The sequence below is a fragment of the Aulostomus chinensis genome, chromosome 9 (genome assembly GCF_037954235.1).
Source record: "Aulostomus chinensis isolate RoL2024-O1b breed Wild chromosome 9, RoL_Achi_v1.0, whole genome shotgun sequence".
NCBI lineage: Eukaryota > Metazoa > Chordata > Actinopteri > Syngnathiformes > Aulostomidae > Aulostomus > Aulostomus chinensis.
Genome location: NC_141328.1, coordinates 7,717,848 through 7,729,903, shown reverse-complemented (window position 1 = coordinate 7,729,903; position 12,056 = coordinate 7,717,848). Strand labels below are relative to the sequence as shown.

Here is a 12,056-nt window from a genome sequence, read left to right as displayed (position 1 = left end):
TACATTTCCGTCCTCTATCGAAACGCAAACCAAATGCAAAGTCTGCCTAAATTCGTAAGTGAATGTTAGCAAAAACGCCGGACGGTCCTACCTTGTGGACGTATCTCTGTAATGGATCGATAATTTCTTCTTTACACCATTAACTCTCCGCCATCTTCGGCACTGTTTGTTTAAATGGGAAACACTCTCGAAGCCTCAAGAAGGCAGTTCTGTAAGTTGAGGCAAGGCGAAGGATTCTGGGTAAAGTAGTTCGTTTGAACAGAGAGCCACTCTACTGGTGTTCTCACCCAACCCGGATACGAACTACAAGCAGACGCCACCACCGCACAAGGGGGGGTGGTGAGGTGGAGGTAAGGGGGCAGCCGCTGTCTGTCTAGCAGCCTGCAGACGGATGTCAGCGACCGTACCGGAGAGGAGAGGGATTCCACGGTGGGAATTTTCAGTCAACCTCCGAAAGCTGTCTTGGATATTTTTGAGGCAGAAAATATGTCCAGAATTTCGAGAGCTTCTTTCTAGAGAGAGTAATTGGCCGGCCTTAACTTGTACAGGTGGCAAAGTCTTATCTGATACCATGGCCAATTGGATGAATAAAGTTTTATTTATGTTATAATGACGTCCACTTTAAAGGAGACAAGGACCAGACTACGTTCCCTAATCAAAAATCACCTTGTCCGAATTTTAGAAAACATTATTTTTATATCTATATTATATAATATATTATTTTTTTATAAATTTTATACAGATTTTTGTGTATTTTTATTACCATTCCAGTTCAGGTTAATTTTCATAGTTGTGTTTTCCAAACTAAGTATGACATAGGATATTAGCTGCACCTTTAAAGTTTGTTTGAGTTAGCTGCAGCATTCTGCTTAGTTATATTCATGGTTATGGGGAAAATATGTTTTTGTATTTGGATATTCTTAGTTTGAAGCCCTGGTTCACCTGACTTTAATAACTAGGATAATGTAGCAGGTGTTTTGTTTTCATAAAAGAAACATTGAACGACATAGAAAATAACATTCATGTTCACTCATACCACTCCTCGGTGTGTAAAGTGTGTTGCAATCTCTGCCTGGCATCCATGTGAAAATTCTTGGCAGATAGGAAATGATGCATGGATGAAAAAGTCTTATTTTAATATGATTTATTGCACCAATATTTAAGATGCAATGACACTGTAAAATGGCTGCTGTAAAAAGGGCATCTTGTTGATATGGACTGATATGTTTGGGTTCAGCTTTGAAATACACCGAAGCACAATGACTCATGAGTAAGAAGAGAATAGCCTCCCATGGACGGAAAGGAGTACAGTCCTCTAAAAGAATCCCTAAACCTATTGTTAAGGCTGAAATTAAAGGATTACCATGCAATTAAATGGTTTTGTGTGGGCAAAGCTGCCACACTCAACCAATAAAAGGAATTATTTGTGTAATTGATTAATAATGAAAGGTAAGTGTTGACAATGAAAGAGAGCAGGTCTAAAAACAGAATTTGAGTATGGAATTCGGTGAACTTCATCACCTGATTTGGAAAATGAAAATTATGTAGAGAAATTCTTCAAACCGATGGCTGCCTTTCTTCAAGAATTTCAATATGAAGTTGAAGCATTCCAAAAAGACACACCTCCTATTCTGAAATATTTCTGTAGGGATGGCATTGCCTTGATCATATCGAAGCGGTACAACCAGCTCCTCCAGCAGCTGCTCATCTGCGTCATCCGCTTGGTAATGATGAAGGAAAAAGTAGAAACTTGGTTCCAAGCATAAGCTCAAGGAAATTGATTCGTTTTTCAGAAAGGAGTGGTTAGTGTTCGACACAAAGATGCTGGCATGGCAAGGGAGAGGATGAAACAGATAGGCTTTGTCAAGAATGTACGCTATATATATGAGTGTATTTGTTCAGTGCAGACTCACTTTGGGGCAGCTAGGAGGGTTGTTGGTGTCAGTGTCCTTGAGCAAGACATTGAACCCATAACTGCTTCAACCCCGAGTCATAGATGATGCACAAGCCAGTCCAGCTGGAGTGGAGGTCCATAACCTGGATATATATGAGTGTATCAGAATTTTTTTTAAAAAAAGGCAGGCAAGATGAAATATGCAGATAAAATGATCCACCGTGGAAACCTCTAATGGGAGTTGATGAAAGATGAGCAGCAGACCCACATTCACATGTGCATGAGAACACAACATCAAAGATAAAAGCAACAACAACAAACAGATTGTTCCGCTTGGAGCAATTTAATGTTGGCTAATACCATGACCTTGAGTGTAATGCCTGCCCATTAATTTGCGTCAAGGCCACCAAGATGCAAAAAGGCTCTTGAGAGAGACATCAGGTTGAGGTATGTACCGCACCTTTCCATTGACCACTGTATCATGAGTAACTTTTCTGAACTTGTAGATGGCTCCTACCGAGTGCATTTCCCTTTCAAACAGAACCATCTTGAGATGCCAAACAATCATCGGATCTTTAAGTGTTGCTTTCAGTCATTGGAAAACTGAGACATGCTTAACTTGTGCATCAGTAGGAACATTGGACAACTGAAAGGAAAGGTACATACCACATCATGGAGCCTGTTACCCTAAAAAAGAGAACCATCAGGGTTATGTTCGATTGTTACGCATCCTTTCAGGGAATATTATGGAATAAGCAACTAGAATACCAAAGTCTGAAGACTGGAGCCTATCCCGGCTGACGTTGGCCGAGAGGCGGGGCACACACTGGATGGGTCGCCAGTCCGTAGCAGGAACTGAAGACATGCAAACAGTAAATGGACAACATTTAGTGATTTTATAGTATAAAGTCTACTGCTGGCAGAGGGGGCTATGTAAGGTGCCAAGGCAACAGGATGGAACTCAGGGACACTTCCACATGGTCACCACCCTACCACCTGAGCCATGGTGCTCAGTTCAGAAAAGGCCATTGTGCGGTTTCATCCACTAGGAGAATTTGCCGTGGAAGTTACAGAATTGCGTAGAGGAACTGATGTAAAAAGAACAGTTCTACATTTGAGGTGGGAAGAAAGCTTGAATCAGGTATATTTTGAGCAACACGATTATGAGAATACACAAAGATGGACATCAGAGTAGATTGGCATTACCTGAAGTCTTACATCTATCACAAAGGTTGGGCATGGTGCCCGGCAACACGTATTGTTCCGGCTTGTCTGAAATATTGCACAAATTATTCAGTATTCTTGTAGACAATACCTCAGCCTCTCTGGGGTTCTGTCTGATTGGTTAGTTGGACACACCTTACCTCAAAAATACTTGTGGACAATGCTGTGGACCTGTGCACCAAGACCAGAAAACTTAAGAGACCTGTTAGTAAAACGGGGCTTCTAGATCAGCAGACAAAACCCCGGTCAAGTTTTATGATAGGTCACACAAAATTTTTTTTTTTTTTAAATTTCTTTGGTACTCTTGTGCTCTTATTTTGAAGCTGTGACCCACCTGACAGGGATACGTATGAAGGTGTTGCAGGCGTTTTCATTAGATTGTTAGGACACAATGATTGTTTTTGAACCTCTTCAGAATTATTTGATTTATCAGTTTGGATCACCATTACAGACAGTGACATTAGTCTTGACTGTTGGAATCCATCTGCACAACCAACATTTATCATTACAGTCAATAAGAACCATACTCTCCTATATCAATGAAAGTTTTCATCACATCTCTCTGTTCTTTTACTGCATTACTATGCAAAATAGCATCACATTTTTGAAACTTAATGTAGACTTAATGATGATGGGATGGATTTGTCATCTGGAGCAAGTTTATGCTTATTGGTTTGACACCATATAGAAATCAAAGGAAATCAATAGTTGCCCAGAATGTAAGAAAAATGCTTTAAAAATCTAAAACCATACACCAAGAATTAAGAATATCTAGTAAAAGTGGTAAGAAAAAATTTGTAATGATTTTAAACACGCGACCCGTACAGGGTGAACCCCGCCCCTCGTCTGCTAGGACAGGCTCCAGCCCCCCCAGCAACCCTTAACAGGATAAGTGGAAGAAAATGGATGGATGGATGAATTTAAAACACAGATTTAGTTAATGGTTTTAGGGATGTAGTAGAAGGTAAATTCAATAATTTTCACACTTAAATAGAAAGAAAAGTCAAATCTGAAAGATCCTCAAGAAATGCTTGAGAAACTAAATTCATGTCCATCCATCCATAGGGCTGGAGCCTATCCCAGCAGCCTTCAGGCGAGAGGCGGGGTTCACCCTGAACAGGTCCCCAGTCTATCGCAGGGCCAACACATAGAGACAGACAACCATTCACACTCACAGCCACACCTACGGTCAATTTAGAGTATCAATCAGCCTTGTCCCCTCTTGATGTCTTTGGAGGCTTTGGACTGTGGGAGGAAGGTGGAGTACCTGGAGAGAACCCACGCAGACACAGGGAGAACATGCAAATTCCACACAGAGAGAACCCGTGCTCGAACTGAGGCTCGAACCTGGAACCTTCTTGCTGTGAAGCTAATGTGCTAACCACTGCACCGCCGTGCTGACCTAAATTAATGTCATATCTTTTTCCTCTTACATATCATGATCCCTCAGACCTTTCTTGTGACCCTAAGGGAGGTCCCGACCCCCAGGTTGGGTACAGATAATATAAAATGTATTAAATGTTTTCTGAAGTTGCTTTTCATTCACAGATAGACATGTGAAACCAACTGTAGGTAGGATGTCAGAGACGATTACAGAAGATATAAAATCTCACAGTCGTTTCTCTTTCCAGTGACTGTAAACTAAGAAACTGGCAGCATCGATATGATATCAGGAGAAATGAGTCTACAGGCGTACGTGTTCATATTCCACTTCACTTTAAGAAAAACACAACATTAAATGTTCCCAAAGGGGTTTTGAAACTGTAATAAGTGTTATCCGTTCCGTTTCTTTTAATTTGTCAGTTACTTGCTTCACAAATTGTTGGAAAAGAGACGGATCACTTTAACTGGCAAGAGAGAAAAGCAGAAATTGAACTTCTCAGTTAAAAGAACGTGATTTATTTTTCAATTTCAATGAATTATTGTTTTCTTCTTTAATACTTGTGTAAGTAAAACAAAATAGAATTGAAAATAATGATAATGATATTTGTGACATGTTCAAGTTGTGTAATATGTTAACAGTAAGGTATAATATTTTATGTTAAAAATTGAACTCAAGAACAATATTGTCAATAAAAAATATTATTATCATGTCACAATGATGAAGAAGTTGAGTGGAAAATTTAACAAGAAGGGAAATGAATGTAACACAATATAAAAGCAGTACTTTTGCGTAGTAAAATCAAGTTGTCTGGGACTCTTTCCATGTCTGTTATGGACAGACATGTTCTTTTTATCAAAACTTGTCCCTCCTCATGAAACAGCCACTGAAATGTCATCCCACATCCTGCAGGCCTTTTGCTGGAGCCGGCCTTCTGTGACATGGGTTTGTTTGACTGGAGGGAGTGTGGCTCCTTCAGGCCAACTATCTCTTAAAGATGAAGCCCATATGTGGGCTCCATATGTGAGCTGGCAGGGTTAGAATGGAGCGGTGACGTCTGCGCCGGGTGGCCTATGAACTGGGACACGTCGACATAGCGCCCTGACTGCTGCCAAGATATACAAGGCAGGGGCAGATCGCACCAAAATCCGTCACCATGGTGATAGCAGGCAGACAAGAGCACAAATAGATGGCTGGATACACATACAAACATACTCACACACACACACACTCATGCACACACACTTAGTGAGCAGGATCCTGTTGTGTCAATGACAGTGTGAATGAGAAAAGAAGATGAGAAGAGGAAGGTGAGAGGGAAGTGAGACAAGATGATGAGATAGTGGAGTTTAGTTTAAGGCAGTTTAAGAGGAGACGCAGAGACAAGATCACAGATAATGATAAATGGTGCCTATTGCCTGAAGAGAGGGGTAGCTGGGAAAACCTATAGGTGTTAAAGAAACACAAAGTAGAAAAAGGCTGAGAGAAGAAGAGAGTGTGGAGTTGTCAGCGTGATGGAGGAGGAGAGAAAGTGTAGCTCGGAGGAACACAGAGGGAGTGAAAATAAGGTAGAACTGCACCAGAGTGATGGGCAAAGTCAGGTAGGGAGGGTGTAGAAGAAAGAGAAAAGTATAGAGGGGAAAGAGAAATGTTGAAATGGAGTTGTGGGAGAAGGTTTAAAGCAATTAGCCTTGTGGGTCAGTCATTATTCATCAGGCAAAATGAAAAGAACCACCAAGGAGAAGAAAATGTGATTAGAATATAACGCTAATAATTCAGTGATGGATTCAAAAATGTGAGTGTTCGTGAAGAGCAAATTTTACATGAGAATGATCCTTATTTAAATTTGAAGAATTATTTTTGAAGGTCATCAAAAACCTATGTAACAGGTGAAGAAGGAGAGTAAACTTCTATTCAATAACAGGAGGAACAACCGCAGATTGTCTTCGCTGGAAATCTATTAAAGTGCAATGTTTTGAGCCTCTTCAGGTTCAGCATATAGATCTATATTCTAAATAGACATTCTACAGCTTATAAAGATACAGCATTCTGCTAATTATTAATTCGTATGATGGATTGAACCTTGGGTACAGCATTTTGTGACTTTTTCATTGTTCTTAATATTTTGAATTCAGGGACCATTGCCACTAATTTCTTCTCGTAAGTTCTTTATGTGCTCTTCTGTAGAAATACACCAAAATAAAAAAAACAAGCAAGCAAGCAAACAAACAAAACAATACTATGGTATTTTTTTATTTTTTTTGTTTTTTTTTACAAATTTCCCTTCCCTTATGGTATAGAGTTTGCAGGGTGTTGTGCACCTCGAGCTAACATGAACTACATCAACACTACTACTGCTAAACGCTACATTTATACTACAAATTTCACAATACAGTCATACAGTCATGCTCCTTAAATATCACAGCTGAGATATAACTTTCGCGCTTCTGAGGTCAAATCTGTGTCTTTAACACTTTAAACTTAAAACACGCTCGAGCAATTTTACAAACAAAAATGTTATGACTGTACATTCCATATTGCTCTTTTGGGCAGCAAGCTCATTTGTTATTGTCGTTGCTATGGAAATGCACATCCTTGTTTTTTGCAGGTAGAGTTCTGAATGAGCACTGAAAGGAGAGGTGTTTTTGTTGAGGTTGAGCTCCAGCAAACAGTCTCCAGGGTGACAGGCTCTACCTAAAAAACCGATTACACTTAATTAATGTCGCAAAAGGTGTTACGATTGTGGTGAAAAACAAGTGATGTTTACTCTTTGTCAGTATAGGGGATCTTTAAGATGAGCTCTACTGTGTATTTTGCTGGATATTATGTTAAGGTTAGAAGTGTTTTAGGAAAAAAACAACAACATTTGAATAGTAACTTTAAGAACTCCAGCAATATTAGATTGCATGCCCTGAAAGTTGGAAAAATGATTCCATAAAATGTTCTTGTGATATAGGCTCTAAAGCAGACGAAAGCACTTAGATTATATTTTTTACTGTAACAAACATTTGTCATTTTTGACTGGATGATAGAACAGTTAAATATGTTAGAAATTAAATAGTGGACTTTTCCAGACTGATTACTACATAAAAGCAAGGTTATGATTGGATTACAACTGGAATTTAGAGTTATTTGCCTACAAATAATTGAAATAATAACTGCTTTGGAGAATGTGTGGTGAAAGAGAATATGCCTCCGTTGCATTTTGGATTTAATGTTCCTGATAGTGAAAACGGGCCAGCTGGCAGCAGACTATAGTATTTACAAAACCATATCATTACGGTACTTATTGTCTATCATTTTGAAAATTCCATATTGTTGCTGGAGGTTAAAGAAGATGAAAATGGCAGGAAATGAAATTCTATTTGAAGAAATACATGAACACACACACACACACACACACACAAAACAGAATCACATCTTCATAGAAGCTGCATCTTTACTTGATCACAATTAAACACACTTACCACTCAATATCAGTCCATTATACATGAACAGAAGAAGATTGTGCTTTTTTTTCAATATCATTTTTATTGATACAGTTTATTGTTGAGAGTCTCTCAGTGAGAATTATGAGACTGCAGAGAGAGTTGTGGGAAGGTGAGGGAAACAGGGAGGCTGCTTAAAATTCTAAACAGGTAGAGATGAGGTTTCTGGAGGGTAGTGGAACAGCTACAGACACATGCACGCACGCACGCACGCACGCACGCACGCACGCACGCACGCACGCACGCACGCACGCACGCACGCACGCACAAATATGCTGGCATGCATTCATGGTGGCTGGTGGTGGATTTCCGCAGGCAGAAGCAGTCCCACCCAATGCCGGTGAACATCCAGGGAATGGACATTGAGATGGTGACATCTTATAGGTACCTGGGTGTTCACCTGAACAACAAACTGGACTGGTCAGACAACACCGCAGCATCTACAGGAAGGGTCAGAGCAGACTCCACCTGTTCAGGAGGCTGAGGTCCTTTGGAGCGCGGGGGGCACTCTTGAAGACTTTCTATGATACGATGGTGGCATCAGCCATCTTTTATGGGGTGGCGTGCTGGAGGAGCAGCATCGCAGCTGCAGACAAGAAGAGACTGGACAAACTGATTAAGAAGGCCAGCTCTGTCCTGGGATGCCCCCTGGACCCAGTGGACATGGTGGGAGAGATGAGAATGATGGTCAAGCTGGCATCTCTGTTGAGCACTGACTCCCACCCCATGCACAACACCCTGACAGCACTGGAGAGCTCCTTCAGTGACAGGCTCCTCCACCCTAAGTGTGTGAAGGAGAGGTTCCGCAGGTCCTTCCTACCTGCAGCCATCAGACAGTACAACAAGCACTGCTCCCAGTAACCACCCCTATCAGACCCTGGACAATCTTTTGTGTGTAATATTTAACACTTGCTCTGCAATAGCCAGCTCTTATTTGCTAGTACTTATTTTAGTTGATTGTAGTTTTTTTATAGTGTTTTATAGTTTTATTGTAGTTTATTATAGTTTATGCATTTTGCCCCTGTACTTTTTCTGCTGCTACTTCTCTGTTTTTGCTGCTGTAACAGTGCCAATTTCCCCACTGAGGGACGAATAAAGGTTTATCTTATCTTATCTTATCTTATCTTATCTTATCTTATACATGTATACACACATACACACACACACACACACACACACACACTCATAGGCAAACACACAAAAACATATCGTCACCTTCCTAAAATAATTGCCTGAGTCATTTTTTGACAATTTTTGATGTTTTGTCTCTAGTGTTTTGTGTTTTCTGAAAAACCTTGAAAAAAATGAACTCGGCGATTATTTTAAGACGGTGACGGTATGAAGAAAATACACCATTGTGTGTGTTCTGCACATGGTTGAGAGAGAAAGAAGGAAGAACCCAGGTGAATTTATTTGACTGTGTATTTAATGGTACACAGTTAAAAAAAACAAAAAAACAAAACCTTTAGAATTGTCCCATTATGATATATTTCACTTGCTGATTAATATACGTAAGTAGATTTGTAACCCATTTGCAGGGATTGTATTTACCACCTTCTAAAAACCTTTTTCAGTGTAGGTATTTTTTTCTCTGCTATCACTAGCACCTTGCTGACTGTGGACACTGAAGCTGAGGTGAGATATAGGTTTGATACAAACTAATGCCCTGAAGACATATCGCTGCATAGGTAGCAGCCATCTCTATGCTCCGCATCTAGCAGGATAGATGGTAAACATGAAGACACAGAAAGGTCAAGAGGTGATTTCTGTTATGTGGAGATTGCAGTGGATTATTAATACTCATATCATAATGTGGGAAATTATATTCCAAAGGGGAGGAACTATATAAGTATAAATAGATAAATGGGTCAAAGCTGCATGAGGAGAGATAAAGGTGGAGCTCAGTTTGTCATGAATCCACCATATGGTCCAGTTCCATGTAGCTCTCACCCCCTACCTCCATCTCTACTTGTGAAAGCCACCTCAGCATCATCCAATACAAAATCAATACAACATGATTGAGCAGATAAAGCAAAAAAACGGGGGCAGTTGTAGAATCACTAGCTGGAAAGCCTAAGGGAATGATAAAGTTGCTGTTTGGAAATGCAAAACCCACAGAGGTGCAGGAATAAGATAGAGGGGAGGATGAAGCCTGGGATTTTGTGTTTACTGTCACTGTGGTTAGCGTGCACAGTTGGCGAGAGAGTTCAGGCAGTGAAGGAACAGATGAGACTGTGTAAACACACGTGACCCTGATAGTGCTGTCAGCTGTCCCAGTTGTTGGATGGGCAGTATGTGTGTGTGGGTGTGTGTGTGTGTGTGTGTATGTGTATGTATGTGTGTGTGTGTGTGTGTGTGTGTGTGTGTGTGCCTTCACATGCATATAGGTGTAAGATTTACATTACAGATGCACATGATGGTGTACAGTGTACAGGCAAGAAGACGTCATACATAAATCATATTCATAGCACCCTACATATTTGTTGATCTCTGCTTGGCTCGATGTGAATGCTTCAGGCAAATGTGACACGTGCTGATTCCATTACTGAGCACCTTTAAGCTCACACTGCAACCAGCCACACACACTGTCATGACTTTGATTAGGGCTTATAAACTGACCACAATGCTTGAGCAGAGCAGTTTATTGATGATAAAAATTGTTGAACAAGCCTACAAAAAGTGAAGCTGTAATAGAGCTCAAAGAGACAGATTTGGTCGTGTCAAATACTGATTTCATGTGTAGTCAGCGCTCTCATATTCTTTACTACTATTACTGGAGGAGTCTGTACTTTTAAGAACTTAAAGTCAATACTTGTGCAGCTAAGTAAACATGTAAGCAATAAGTCTGTGCTTGTCACCCATAATATTGAGCTTCTTTCTTTTTCAAAGTAGGGGCTCTTAACTGTACCATTGTACACCATTTAATTTAATGCTGAGTTACTAAGGAGTGTAAAAAGTTGTGTAAGCAAGCATAGTTTACAATCTTGCAAGGACAGGGGTGACCTTGGTCCTTGACTACCCTCTGCTCTCGCTACACGGCGGGATGGTTTGCCATCAAATCCCAGATAGCAATGAATGTTTGGCTCCCATGTGGCCCACATCTGTTCTCAGTCCAGTTGTTTTATGGTTCATAATTTGGTTTTGAATGGAAGTGTTGACTCAGTCTGAGTGTGGCTGACTAAGGTGAGCCCAAGGTTCACCATATGCGGTACACATCTGACCCAAGTCAAGCCAGACTCATTATATTGGGTCGACACAGCACGTGCCGCAATCCAATTCCAGGCTGGCTCATTATTTTTACCGTGTCTGGCCCACAGAAGTGCCTTAACTAAACTGAAAGTGCCAAAAGTATCCTTGATTAGTCCCAGATGTTCCTGCAATCTGGGATACTTCTTCCATTGTGGTGACAACTTTCCTCTTTTCAGCTCAAATCAGTCGTGTTGCTCTCTCTGGAATGCATTACTATCGTTGTTGGTACCCATCATTACCCGAACCTTCTGGGGATTATGAGACACAGATGAGGGGCCACATTATAATTTTCATGAATCAAAAAAAGATTTCAAATTTATCAAAGGGTTTTCATTATTTCTAATGACAAGAAAGCACTACAATTTACCATGGAAAAAATAGCAGTTGAATCTTAAATCCATTCCGGTTTCGGCTTTGTGTAGACTCAAACATCTGGGGGGTGCCGGCACCTTTATTTTGAGGGTGAGAGCAAATTTGCCTTTTTACCCTAAATCTGGCCTTCTCGCTAACATCACAATAAAAAAAGAGTATACCTAATCAAGTAGAAGTGAAACATTTAACGAGGGGAGGCTGTTTACCGTAATTTTTTCCACTCTTTCCAAATATATCTCCCGTTGTCTCTCTCATTCATTTCTGAGTTGTCTATCGCCTCTTTATTTCAAGTTTCCTCCCACTATTTCTACCATGTAGGAGGCAGCGCTCATTTACATGTGCGGGCTCTGATGGACACTTATAGGCCAATGTTCTCCTCTTCACATCACACACACAAACCCCCCCTCCATCCACTCTTCCCTCTTTCCATTATCCTGCTCACTGTAAA

The 12,056-nt window shown here is 40.5% G+C and overlaps 1 protein-coding gene across 2 annotated transcripts in view; it reads right to left on the bottom strand.

Annotated features, from left to right (window-relative positions):
* Positions 1–185, bottom strand: part of LOC147255647 (nuclear receptor coactivator 3-like) — a 63,388-nt gene extending 63,203 nt beyond the window's left edge. For both annotated transcript variants that reach the window (XM_086213474.1, XM_086213473.1), the window contains exon 1: positions 92–185. The gene's annotated coding sequence lies outside the window, so the exon portion shown is untranslated. The remainder of the gene's footprint in view (positions 1–91) is intronic.
* Between the last annotated feature and the right edge of the window lie 11,871 nt (positions 186–12,056).